Source organism: Haliotis rubra, unplaced genomic scaffold (assembly GCF_003918875.1).
Source record: "Haliotis rubra isolate DU_JTF1 unplaced genomic scaffold, ASM391887v1 Scf50, whole genome shotgun sequence".
Classification (NCBI taxonomy): Eukaryota; Metazoa; Mollusca; class Gastropoda; order Lepetellida; family Haliotidae; genus Haliotis; species Haliotis rubra.
In genome coordinates, this window is record NW_025767191.1 from 719,565 (window position 1) to 733,957 (window position 14,393).

The 14,393-nt window shown below is 42.0% G+C and overlaps 1 long non-coding RNA gene across 1 annotated transcript; it reads left to right on the plus strand.

Moving 5' to 3' along the window:
• The first annotated feature begins 229 nt into the window (after positions 1-229).
• LOC124291835 lies at positions 230-12,180 on the plus strand. The gene is made up of 3 exons (XR_006902291.1): positions 230-241; positions 7,799-7,805; positions 12,090-12,180. It is a non-coding gene; the product is annotated as an uncharacterized LOC124291835 (long non-coding RNA).
• Positions 12,181-14,393: the final 2,213 nt, after the last annotated feature.

The window sequence follows — 14,393 nt, forward strand, 5'->3', positions numbered from 1 at the left end:
ATAGCAGTTTTAAGCTTGTCACAATACGTTTCACTGATAATATAAATCAAGTCGAGAGGCAGACGCCATTTTGTTTACATGTCCTATAGTCGGTAGCGAGCGTATCGATCTTCAAAATAGAATAAAATGATATTTTGTACATAATTTAACATGGCGGTAAAGAGATACATGTACGTTGTAAATATCTCCATCGGGTAATACGGTCTGATGTGCGCATCTTTGTAGCAGTGTACATCAGACCGTTTCACCCTCGAGAGAAGCATACAACTTATATTATTTGTTTGGCTGAACACTTAACTTGCCTTGGCATGTGTTTGTGACGGTGACACCGCGGCAGCAAACTCTCACATTTTGCGGACACTTAGCTTCATCCTCACTGTATGCTGAAACACAAGCGGATGGATGACACAGTCTCAACTGAACAATGCTACATTGTCCATTGCCTGTTCGAAAACATGTAAAATAAAACAGTCTGTTTCTGATAACAAATTGTGGGAATGCAGATCGATCTAGTTGGCGACATATAACACCCTGGATGTACGCTGTCGTACACTCTAAAGCACACACAAACAGTGAACGGTCAGGACGTACGTAACAGTAACGCATAAACATGAAGTGGTTTTGTCAGAAGGCTCTCTCTTTCACAGCCTTTGCGATACAATCGAGCATGCCCTGTTTTGCGTCAAGGAGCGTCATTCCACTCTTGCTCAAAATTTGTTTGATGAAGGATACAACATTCAAGGCCTCATTAAAGCTTTAAAATATTATTACTGTGAGGACATTTCGAAATTGAGTACATCAGTGACAAGAATGATATCGATGCAATTTTGTGTTTTGACTTGTACCATACGTTGTCCAAAGTAGGTGACCAATGGACTGGATTTTGCATATGTTTATGATGTGGGGCAGGATACGCTCACCTTTCGCGAACATCTGTTACCATCACTATTTCGTAATGATTAATAAGCACATGCTCTGTGGTCGTATCGCATGGTGACAATCAATGGATTGTCTTGTCTAAACTCTATTTGTTTACAAACAACATCGTACAGCTGTAATACTGTTGAAACAAATATATGCTCATGATATAGTCACAAGTGTACAATAGATTCTGCTTCTAGCAGAGATTTCATATGAATGTGGAAAGGGTTTTGTCGCGTTTATTCTTTGATCAGGGCTATTGTCATACAAACTGAAGTTCAAAACATACTTGACGTTATAAAACTATAAACGCGGCAATTTATCACATCAAAAATCAACCACACTGGTATTTAGCAATTAAGAAATATTCTAAGCAATTGCTACATACACATATAGCTCATATATACATAGCAAAATCATGAAAATATTGTTTTCAGCTTTGGGATGCGATCTATGTAGCATTAACCATATAGATAGAGCTGAACAGCCTTATTGTGGAGAAACGAACTAAAAAACAACGCCGGAATTAACCGTAGGGCATCCAGAGAGATGAATCAGGAAACAAATAGGTATATTGCTCGAACTTTCGGCTGCAACCGACAAACCGTCGTCTTTAGAACGGCTGAAACAAACCTGATGGAGGAGGCAAGGGTCACAACGCTGAAAAACAGAACTGAAGGACATATGGCCCCCGTAATAGGTTCCACATGACGTCACAATCATCAGCGACAGCATCAGGTGATCACATTAGCAGGACCACAGTGATGAGACGTTTACGACGGACAGGAATATGGGCCTACAAACCATTCCTTGGGATGGCACTGACACAGAAATATTGCATTAACCCACAGTGTTCGGCAAGAAGAACTGCTATGTTAATTCAGTCATGTCAAAAGTAGCGGAGGGGTATATTGGTGGAAAGGTGACCGGCAAGCCCAGACATGTCCAGGAAGGGCATCCTCTCGGAGGTGGTGGAATAATGCTTCGGGGAGATATTTCTAAGCAACAAAATAATCTGTTAGTCAGCATTCATGCCCAAGAATACAGGAGCAAGGCCTTACACCAGTGGTTGTCACCTTTTTGCACGAACCACCACTAATATCAATGGGGTCACTCTATCAGACGGTTCAGACTCCGACCACTAAAGACCGTACCACAGGGGCTTGTAACGCTAAAAACTGCCATCAAGGTATGTACTGTCACTAACGGGGTCTTAGCACTATATAAAAGGAAAGGGATGTAAAGAGGTCAACACACCAAGTTCGTTTCAGGGCGAATTCAACAATGCTCACTGTATTTATCCCATTTAAAGTATGCACACATTTCAAGCCAATAGATTTACCTACAAAATAAGTCATACAGCACAAAAATCGAAGCAGTACTTTGGGAGCTAGGGTCTTCGGAAGCTCGAAAAATCGTGATTTCTCGATTCCGAGCCAAAATCCCTGTTCAGAATTTGTAGTGGTTACTCACCCGTTTATTTGTTTATGCACCAAGGCATGCTGATCTGATGGCACCTGTCAGCGCGCTAGTTGCCATTCTTTCGGAGACACTTACACCTCACTGTCATAATGAGTTTACGTACATTTATTCATCGCAAACAGAATTGTGTCGTGCCCGTTCGCCATTGACGACCTTGGCCTTAACCTGCCCCGCACTGAAAAGAGTCAGCGATCTGATGGGACATATTTTATTTATAGCCAATGAGCTCCCTTGCCATTATGGTGAACACAGTATACCAGTATGCTATGATGAACACACCCGTATATGATATGGTAAACAGGATATAAGACATGGTTGCCGGTATATCATGGTGAAGGTCCCACAGTATGCTTGTCATGTATGCTGTATGTCTGAACACACGATTTATACCATGTATGATATGGCTTGAAAACACAGTGAGCATATTGAATCTGCCCTGAAATGAACATGGTGAAAACATCCCTTTCCCTTTATATACATAAGACCCCGTTAGTGGTACATATCATGCAGTGCGTTACACACCTGTGTATACACGTACGACATGGTGAAACACGTATACCTACATGATAAAGAACACGAAGATCACCCGTGACGTCATCCGTCACATACGGGTACCGGCCTATGAGCATGTTACAACATAGTTATGCCATTATATCATGGTGAACACACGTATACCAGTATGATATGGAGAACACATATATACCGTATGACATGGTGAAAACACATACATGCCGGTATATCATGGTGAACACATGTATACAGTATGATATGGTGAACACACGTATACCAGTATGATATGGAGAACACATATATACCGTATGACATGGTGAAAACACATACATGCCGGTATATCATGGTGAACACATGTATACCGTATATATGGTGAACACACGTATACCAGTATGCTATGGTGAACACACGTATACCAGTATGATATGGAGAACACATATATACCGTATGACATGGTGAAAACACATACATGCCGGTATATCATGGTGAACACACGTATACCAGTATGCTATGGTGAACACACACATATATTACCATGCTATGTGAACACACGTGTACCAGTATGCTATGGTGAACACACACATATATTACCATGCTATGTGAACACACGTGTACCAGTATGCTATGGTGAACACACGTATACCAGTATGGTATGGTGAACACACGAAAGCATGTATGCCATGGTGAACACACGTATACCAGTATGGTATGGTGAACACGCGTATACCAGTATGCTATGGTGAACACACGTATACCAGTATGGTATGGTGAACACACGTATGCCTGTATGCTATTGTGAACACATACCAGTATGCTATGGTGAACACACGCATACCAGTATGCCATGGTGAACACACGCATATACCGTATAGTATGCTATGGTGAACACACGTATACCAGTATGCTATGGTGAACACACACGTATACCAGTATGCTATGGTGAACACACGTATGCCAGTATGCTATGGTGAAACACGCGCCGCATAGCCAGTATGCTATGGTGAACACACGTACGCAAGCCAGTATGCTATGGTGAACACGCGTATACCAGTATGTATGCTGTGATGAACACACGCAAGCCAGTATGCTATGGTGAACACACGTAAGCCAGTATGCTATGGTGAACACACGTAAGCCAGTATGCTATGGTGAACACCCGTGTGTATGGTGAACATGTGTCCCTGTATGTTATGTAGCTGGTACAGGGTAATAACAAAAGCGATGTTATTAAGTGACCAAATGACAAACTGGGGAATCTAAATACTTAGTGTCACAGGTTTTAATCTTGAAGTGTTGAGGATATATATTGTATTGAGTGGTGGCCATGTGAGCAGGTTTCAGCTACCGTCTCCTCTATATTACATTACACGGTCGATAGAATGCCGTCTCGGTGTACAGACCAATCCAGACTACTTAAGTGACAATCCCCCAATCCACGGTAATACCGCTCGTACAGCGGGAGTTCACTCGATATGTGAGATTGCAGGTTAGAGTTGAGGCTCGAGATATAGGGAATCAACACCAAATCTAGCCCCTGGGGCAGCGTGTTCGATAACCCAACTAAGGTGATCCATCCCTATCATCAACTTCCCATCTCCAGTCAATAACAGCACGACAGGAAGGGGTGGTAACAAGTATCTGTCATAGACTTCGGTCACCTTGTCAGTACTGACCCAGTGTAACCTCCTACCGCGACCTATTACCCACATTAGCAGTATATGGGCACGTATTGTTAGTATGTTGTTTAGCGTGATGTGGTTGAAAGTCAATCTGTTGATTTCATAGCTCTGTAACGATCGTGTATGTGCCTTACTGAACGCGGGAAAATGTATACGTCCTTCCTTTAGGAAGCCACACAAAACAACGCACCACGAGGACCTATGAGACTCGCACAGATCGAAGACGCATACACCACGATACTACTCGCCACATCTCCCACAATGCTACACTAATGGACCAGAATGCTAACATGCAGTTGTCGGCACCACAAACAGGCATGTCACTTGTATATCACGCGCGGGGGCTATCTGTGAACAAGGCGAAGGATCACAAAAATCGATTTTACATAATCTACGTCAGGCAATAAATTCAACTTTGTCACTTAATCTGATGTAAGCGCTAAACTGAATAAGTGTCAGTCGATGTGTATTCAGTTATGCTTTCTACATCAATTTAATGCGACAACTGAATGGTATGTGTAATACAGTTTGAACATGGTAGTGTTGACATGCTGGTGAGGAATTGCATCACGGTGGTGCTAATGAGAGCCTTCAAGACATCGCCCAACAATAAAATCAATATCACGAGTGTTGCGTTACAACCATAATTATTCACTTTAGTGGTTATGATGAAGCCAGTTTAGGGAACCTGCATGCTCTCCTCCATCTCGGAGTCCTTCAGTAAGGAGCCAAAGGCCACTGACTCGCAACCTTCAATTACAACCACTGTCAACTGCAATGTCTTTGATCTATCTGACACAGCGTGTCAAGTTCTCCACGGTCATGTGGCTAGTTCTTGCTTCGTCTTCAGCTCTCATTAAGAGGAGTTGTTCACCACTGATGCAAGGATCTGCGAGCTACTCGTGTATATTGGAAAATCGTTGATCGGGAAATGTTCCCCATTAACATGTGTGTTTGAAAAATAAATCACATTACTCTTTGTGTGGAGGTATTCTGAGTTGGAAATGATTTATACCAGCCCCGTAGCAATATTTAATTGTAGATACTGGCATCGCACAAATCATGAAAATGAAATGAAATGTGCTCAAAGTTAGTCTGTGTCCCGGTGGTGAGTGAGTGAGTGAGTGAGTGAGTGAGTTCAGTACGGTATATCTGTTATTTGACGTCGTTAGAGGAAGGGGATGCAAGTGTGCGAGGTGTATAACGGTGGTAAAACCCAGGTGCACGGGTGGGTTGCTGAAACATAATGACGATGTCTGTTTTGATCGTCCAAATTGAAACAATAGGGATAAACAAATTCAAAGTGAAACCAGCAAATGACAAAACATGTTATACAGTTCATAGGTGTGCCATAACATTAACGTCGACTTACAAATCAACACAAACTACAGTAAAGTCACGTTAGAGATACTAATATTTAACTAGCAGTAACTGTGGTTAAGCCTTTACGGGATAACAGGGTGAAAATAAGATAGCCCCACACCTGATAGGCTTGAGGTAATATGGGGTGACAGAGACATACCCTTGCCCACATATATAATCTTAACACCATCTGGAATGTTCCCTATGATGCAGTATTAGTCATAACTGTCCTTGAACATTCCAAATTACATTTGACTCAAAACATCGACGATTTACTCAGAGTCTGTGTGTATGGTGTTTGGTTGGAGGCATTTGAGGGCATGGACAGCTCTCATCACAAATACATGCACAGGCAATTCGTGATTAAGCATTCACTTCAACAGACATGGAAACAGAATAGGGAACTGCATCGGTCATGATCACTTTGGTCACTGCTCCATCATAGATTCCTTACAATGTTGCATCACAGAGTACTTAACATGTCTGCAAACTTGAGAGCTTTATAGCCCTGACCGATGACTTTTTGATCGGAAAATCGTGCGACTCTTTGAAAACTTCGAAGAAAGAGTACGCCTTCTTCACTGACTGACTGAGTATGGTTTTACGCCGCTTTTAGCAGTCTTCCAGCGCTATCACGGCGGGGGACACCAGAAATGGGCTTCACACATTGTACCCATGTGGGGATTCGAACCCGGGCCTTCGGCGTGACGAGCGAACGCTTTAACCACTAGGCTACCCCACCGCCCCATACGCCTTCTTGTACCGCAAAAGTTGGTAAAAGCTAATCTGATGATACTTGATTCAGTGACGATAATCTGGTCAGTACCACCGAAAACACATAACCAACTACGCCTACGGCTTTGTCCATAACGTCATATCCGGTTTGGTAGACTAACAGTCTCAGTTTATTAACGTTTGAAACGTATATCAATTCAGTGATCTAATCATGTGTGCAAACTTCTGCACCAAGTGTCGCTCGCTTGAGGCTACGAAAGTGATCGGTGGAAAGTGATAGTTTGCTGGTTTAAATTAGTGTTATTCATTGTAATAATATGTTGGAGTTTAACGAAATGGCATGCAGCAATGGAATTCGTTGTATCGTACCACATGGCATGCCCAGAGAGAATACATAAAATCAAATACGGGAAAGTCATGAATGGAATGACATATTCGTGTGTACGTGATAAATAGAATTACTTATGCCAACTCAGATCTGGGGAATATTAAAAAAATATATCGTTACGGAATCGTTACATATAGACCGTATTTCCTTTCAGTGCCAAAGTTATTCATAGGGTGGAAATCTCCGAAGGACAAGCAGCATGTCTGTTTCCCGGGAGTAGATCTGAATGATGCATGTGTAGGGGTGTTAGCGACACTGACATTTATCTTGCCGCACACATAAATGTCGCTTTCTGATTGCCTGTGTGCTCTTCTATTATTTGCAATGTACCCCGCTTACAACTCATTTGGTAATTCGTAGTAGTAATTCTTTATCTCGAATAACATTGAATCACTTATGATGTACGGAAATTACCGATGTTTTGCGAATGCAAATCAATGTAAGGGAGATTACTCTCAATTGTTTTTTCTTGTCGTCTGGTACTCCATACTATGATCCAATACCCGTGTTTCAAACAGTTCAAAATTGAGGTGTTCGGTAAGATAAATACATTGTTCACTGGTCCCTCGGGGCCCATGGGTTGATGTACCCTCCATGTTTCTATATGTTAAACAAGATAAACAAACATCAACCCATGGGCCCCTCGAGACCAGTGAACAACTTATATTGCCGCACTGGATACAGCATTTCATCTACAAACCCGTAGTGATGGACATGTCAGACATTTTGTGGTAAAAAACACGTGCCCGTCGTGGTGGTGACAAATGTGCAAAGATAATCCGGAACTGTCCGCACAATGCCTACCTGCGGTATGTGTAAGTTAGTCTTGAGAAGGTCGTGGTTTAACATGATGTCAGATACAAATTACAGAAGACAAATGATTACATAGTGATGTCAGTGGGGACTTGGCGGTTGCTATAGGTTGCACCATGCTTTTGTAACCCGGACGTTCATTGGTCTGCAATTTTCTCGAAGCCGCTGTTTGAGTGGCTGGAGAAACATAACGACTACAGGGTAAAGCGGTGGGAGATAGGGAGACATTATGAACAGAACATGAATACATGATAATGATCAGTAATTGGATGTCACCAGTTGTTTTTCGCATCATTGAAGATTATGTATGACGAGGCCGGTACAACAGATCCTCTAACTGGTGTCTAGTAGCGTGTTGAAGTCTGTGGTTTGTGATAAAAGGACAATTGGTAAATAGAGAATAACCTATTACACGTTCGATCATCCTTCCCGAAAGAATTAATGCACCAGTCCTTGGGGCTGTTTCAACATTAATTCACTGGGTTACTGTACGCCAGTGGCTGGGGGGATGTTCTCGATGTGTCAGGGGTGCTAGAACTGCCTGGTTCCTGGTACTGTGGGAGAAGACAGAGAGTCGGGTACGAGACTTCAGGGCAAGCGGTTCAGTCAAATCTAATCAAACTGGGTGAGGACTGAAGTCGAACACGGACCAACTCAACGCATAGTGTAATCAGTGGAGTATTATATACTCATGTCCTCAGGAGTAGTCTCGGGATATGTATCTCACAACCTAGACATATTAGACAAATCTGAAATAAGTGTTATCAGTACTCGATCAATATGAACTGTAATTCCCACGAAAACAGTAGGAACGCCTACAAAAAAGACAGCAAATACATCGGTCGATAGCTAATTAGAGAACGTGGTAGAAGAAACCAATCTGCAAGTGATTACTGTGGCCTTGCTGTCCGGAGTCCGCTCCACTGACCATTGCTAGTGTAAAAAGGAGAAGATGATTACTTTCTTCTCCGCTCTGCAGCAGTTCCGTACTTGAAGACAGCCTCCCATTTTGTCTGTGTGGTTATGTGCAGGGCGTGTGGCGGTGACTTAATCGACATGCCGCAATCAGACATCATCGTGCGTCGATAGAGGGATAACTGAATTTTAATCGCATCTTACTGAGAGTGATGGCGACATTTTCATTGTTCGATAAGGGTCGTTAGCAAGAAATCTGCATTTCTTATAATTATTAACACATCTATGAAAGGTTTATTGACCAGAAGTTAGTGACGGCGTTAGAAGTTCAGCAGTGGAAATTGCTAAAACTAGTTTCCATGAATATGGCCTATTTGTTTATTAAGTCCTCAATAAAACAAGGCATAAAACGTAATGCTGCACCTCAGATGCCGATATCACTGGCAATTAATGACTTTCTCTTACACGATGTATCATGATATCTGTGTAACAGAGATATTCAATTATTTTTACAATCGACCACTTTTTTCTGCATATATTACACGTTCCACGCATGTTACTAAAGAATATAGTATGTGTTGATTGACAAATTTTGAAGCTGCAAATTAATTGGAAACTGGTCATGAAAGATCTCGACATGAAACCAACGAACAACGGAGACTGTGAGATAATTAACAATTGTATTCTAAACTTAATTAAATTTACAAATAACTACAAAATAATTACAATGGCAGTACAAACTAGAGTGGCAGTAAAATCCGCTGTCAATATCATATCAAATGCAGTGATTACAGCAATAAAGTCAGCGGCGATAATATTCACCTCCCTGCAACACTGTGCAAGTTTCCAAATTACTAAGCTGAGTACCCAGGGTGAGAAGGGATCTTAACACATATGCTTGTCTTTGTGCGATTTATGCATAATGTGATGGTTCTGAAACTGTCTATAACATTCCAGGATAGACTATGCTGGAACGGCCCATGCGGTTGTCGTACCTTGTACCCTCAGAAACTGTCCGTCTAAATATAGCACATGTCTGAAAATAGTGCATCACTGCACCCAACTGAATATTAAATGTTACAGTGTAGATCACCTGAAACAATGCTCCTGACTGAACACAAATACCACATAACAATATAGGTGATGTACAGTTGATAGATTAACGACGGAGACTGTCACGACTGTTACTAACAGGTAATCTCGATACTGGTTTTAGTTTACTACAGATACTGGAACTCTTGGTCGTCCGTGTTATACTGTGTGAGATACCGGTCTCTGGGTAGTCTGTATGTATACTGTGTGAGATACCGGTCTCTGGGTAGTCTGTATGTATACTGTGTGAGATACCGGTCTCTGGGTAGTCTGTATGTATACTGTGTGAGATACCGGTCTCTGGGTAGTCTGTATGTATACTGTGTGAGATACTGGGTAGTCTGTAGGTAGTCTGTATGTATACTGTGTGTGAGATACCGGGTAGTCTGGGTAGTCTGTATGTATACTGTGTGAGATACCGGTCTCTGGGTAGTCTGTATGTATACTGTGTGAGATACCGGTCTCTGGGTAGTCTGTATGTATACTGTGTGAGATACCGGTCTCTGGGTAGTCTGTATGTATACTGTGAGAGACCGTACCTGGGTAGTCTGTGGGTATAGTCTGATTGAGATATGTCTGTATGTATACTGTGTGAGATACCGGTCTCTGGGTAGTCTGTATGTATACTGAATGAGATACCGTATCTGTAGGTAGTCTGTACGTATACTGTGTGAGATACCGGTCTCTGGGTAGTCTGTATGTATACTGTGTGAGATACCGGTCTCTGGGTAGTCTGTATGTATACTGAATGAGATACCGTATCTGTAGGTAGTCTGTACGTATACTGTGTGAGATACCGGTCTCTGGGTAGTCTGTATGTATACTGTGTGAGATACCGGTCTCTGGGTAGTCTGTATGTATACTGTGTGAGATACCGGTCTCTGGGTAGTCTGTATGTATACTGTGTGAGATACCGGTCTCTGGGTAGTCTGTACGTATACTGAATGTGAGATACCGTATCTGGGTAGTCTGTATGTATACTGTGTGAGATACCGGTCTCTGGGTAGTCTGTATGTATACTGAATGAGATACCGTATCTGTAGGTAGTCTGTACGTATACTGTGTGAGATACCGGTCTCTGGGTAGTCTGTATGTATACTGAATGAGATACCGGTCTCTGGGTAGTCTGTATGTATACTGAATGAGATACCGTATCTGGGTAGTCTGTACGTATACTGTGTGAGATACCAGTCTCTGGGTAGTCTGTATGTATACTGTGTGAGATACCGGTCTCTGGGTAGTCTGTATGTATACTGAATGAGATACCGTATCTGTAGGTAGTCTGTACGTATACTGTGTGAGATACCGGTCTCTGGGTAGTCTGTATGTATACTGTGTGAGATACCGGTCTCTGGGTAGTCTGTATGTATATGTATATGTGTGAGATCTCTAGGTAGTCGGTATACTGTGTGAGATACCGGTCTCTGGGTAGTCTGTATGTATACTGTGTGAGATACCGGATCTTTGGGGAGTCTATGATTAAACTGTGTGAGATACCGGATCTCTTGTTAGTCTGTATGCATGTTGTGTGAGATGCACGCGCAATGGTATTGTTCCTATGGATGCGCCTGCGTGAAGCTTCTTTGAGGTTTGGATCGCTGCAGTGAATGGTACAGGACTGTTTCCAAATTCCCTGGTCCTTACATTGTTACTGTATCTATCATGTGCCCATTTTCACATGCCCATATTTTTCTGCGATTATTTGAATTATCAAACCACACACGGGAGAGATGGTCAATTTCTACAGTACCCGAATCAGATCATAAACGAACAGCATTTGATTATTTTCACATGGTTGGCAATTGGAAACAATCCAGGTGCACATTAATTGAAGGGTTCAAGGGAATGTTGGCATGAATAATTGATAACCATCTGGCTTTTCGTAAAAATATCGATAACTTGAATAATAGAGTGACGTCACTTGACGATTGTGGCTTCACACAACGCACAATTGACTATTTAACGACCGATGAAACAATTGATGATCTTGCAAGTAGGTTGACCCATGGCTGTTTCGATGTTTTTGTCAGAACAATACGAATATGGGTACAACAGACACATACATAAAACACTCTTGCGCTCTTTCATTCTCGACATTGGAAATACTCAACGCCATTTGTTATATCTGGAATTCACTTTCTCAGTGAGTACAGATTCTAGTACGCTTGTTAGGTTGAGTCCCATCCATTTAGAAATGACATTGTGTGTTCATAGGTTTCGGCTGTGGGAGCCGTACCAATTTACACTTGGCAGAGGGGTACACAAGACTCTCAGTTGTCTGACTGCCAGTTTTTGTGGAAGCCGCAGTCGCTGAATAGGCTAGCTCGCTAAGTAATACGTCATACAGGTACACATACGGACATTAGAACTATAGTAATACGTTATACAGGTACACCCACAGACAATAGAGTGAGTGAGTTTGGTTTTATGCCGCTTTTAGCAATATTCCAGCAAAAATCCAGTCCATTGCTCACCAGAAATGGGAACGTATGGTACAAGTCAAAACACAAACTTGCATCGACATCATTTTTGTCACTGATGCGCTAAATTTCGAAATGTCCTCCACAGTTATAATATTTTAAAGCTTTACTGAGGCCTTGAATGTTGTATCCTTGATCAAACAAATTCTGAGCAAGAGTGGTATGACGCTCCTTGGCGCAGAGCAGAGCATGCTCGATTGTATCGCAAAGGCTGTGAAAGAGAGAGCCTTCTGACAAAACCACTTCATGACTGACTGACTGAGTTTGGTTTTAGGCCGCCTTTAGCAATATTCCAGCAACATCACGGCGGGGGACACCAGAAATGGGCTTCACACATTGTACCCATGCTGGGAATCGAACCCGGGTCTTCGGCGTGACGAACAGACAATAGAACCGTAGTAATACGTTATACAGGTACATTTAGAGAGATGAAACCGTAGTTATACGTTATAGTCACACACAGAGAGAATAGAACCGTAGTAATACGTTATACAGGTACACCCGCAAAAAATAGCATTAGTACTGCAATCCTATTACAGTTTCAGGAACATATATGTCCCGTATTTATACTCCCGTGTAACGTATTCATCAAATCGTTCATTAAACCATTAATCAACGTTCTTAATCAGTGTGAGCAGGGGTTTATACATGTACCACTGTGTACGCAAGCAAATTTAAACATGGCTGCAATCTTTGACCTATATGATAAATGACATATAAACGCTTCTAAACTTTATTCAGTGAGTGAGATGACTTCTTCCGCACTTAGTTTGTAAAGAAAGACGTATAAGGGCAGTATTACCTGCGTGTGTTTTGACGGCTAGTGATTGTGACCACCTCTTAAAACACAACGCTAACTGTATCTGTAGGAATACGCAGTGAAGACATGACGATTCTGTAGGAATACGCAGTGAAGACATGACGATTCTGTAGGAATACGCAGTGAAGTCATGACGATTCTGTAGGAGTACGCAGTGAAGCCATGACGATTCTGTAGGAATACTCAGTGAAGCGATGACGATTCTGTAGAAATACGCAGTGTAGTCATGACGATACTGTAGGAATACGCAGTGAAGTCATGATGATTCTGTAGGAATACGCAGTGAAGTCATGATGATTCTGCAGGAATACGCAGTGAAGTCATGACGATTCTGTAGGAATACGCAGTGAAGTCATGACGATTCTGTAGGAATACTCAGTTAAGACATGGCGATGCAGTGTTCAATTCCAAATAAACGTGGTAAGTGCAAGCAGCGAGGATGGCTTGAGCTATGCATTATACAGTCAAACGCACATCTATCAAAACACTCAACTTCATTGTAAAGGTCTGTATAACAGGCAGCGCTGATGAAAGAGGTATCTTCTGGGAACACTTTGACCTAATATAGCTGTTCGAGTACATTGAGGGAAACTCTTGAGCAGTCGCCAGACTAGGCGTCGTGGTCACGATGGAATGAAATTGACTCCAACAGAGGTGCGAGTGAACCTGTCCGAAATGACTGTTAGTTTGAAAAATTGTTTCTATCTACTATTTGACAAACTGGTTTATATGAGACTAAGGCAACACTATATCATGTCCCCACTAGCATCGTCTCGGTACAATGTTTGGCACGGGAACTGTCCATCAGTAGTACAGAAATACATCATGGCGCAGAATTTAATTTCCATCTAGCGTGTCGCTTTAGTTGACTTTTCTCGATGAGTGTCATTCAAGTTGTAGATTAATTTTTACGTGAAAACTCCTCAGTATTTGGCTCTGCGCTGAGAATCTTTGATCTTTATGTATAATTACAGCTTTTGTTGGTGGAGGTTGCAGTCAGATTTGAACATTTCCTACATTACCAGTACTATAGAATCACTCAATCAGAACACAGAAGATGTTGTTGATCATCGTACTGTGTGCAGCTCCAGAACGTGCCACGAATTTCCAACTTTTAACCAATGAAAGGCCAATGTAGACATGATCAACAGACTGGGGATGTCTGGCGAGTATTGACGCCTAGTATTTACATCCAC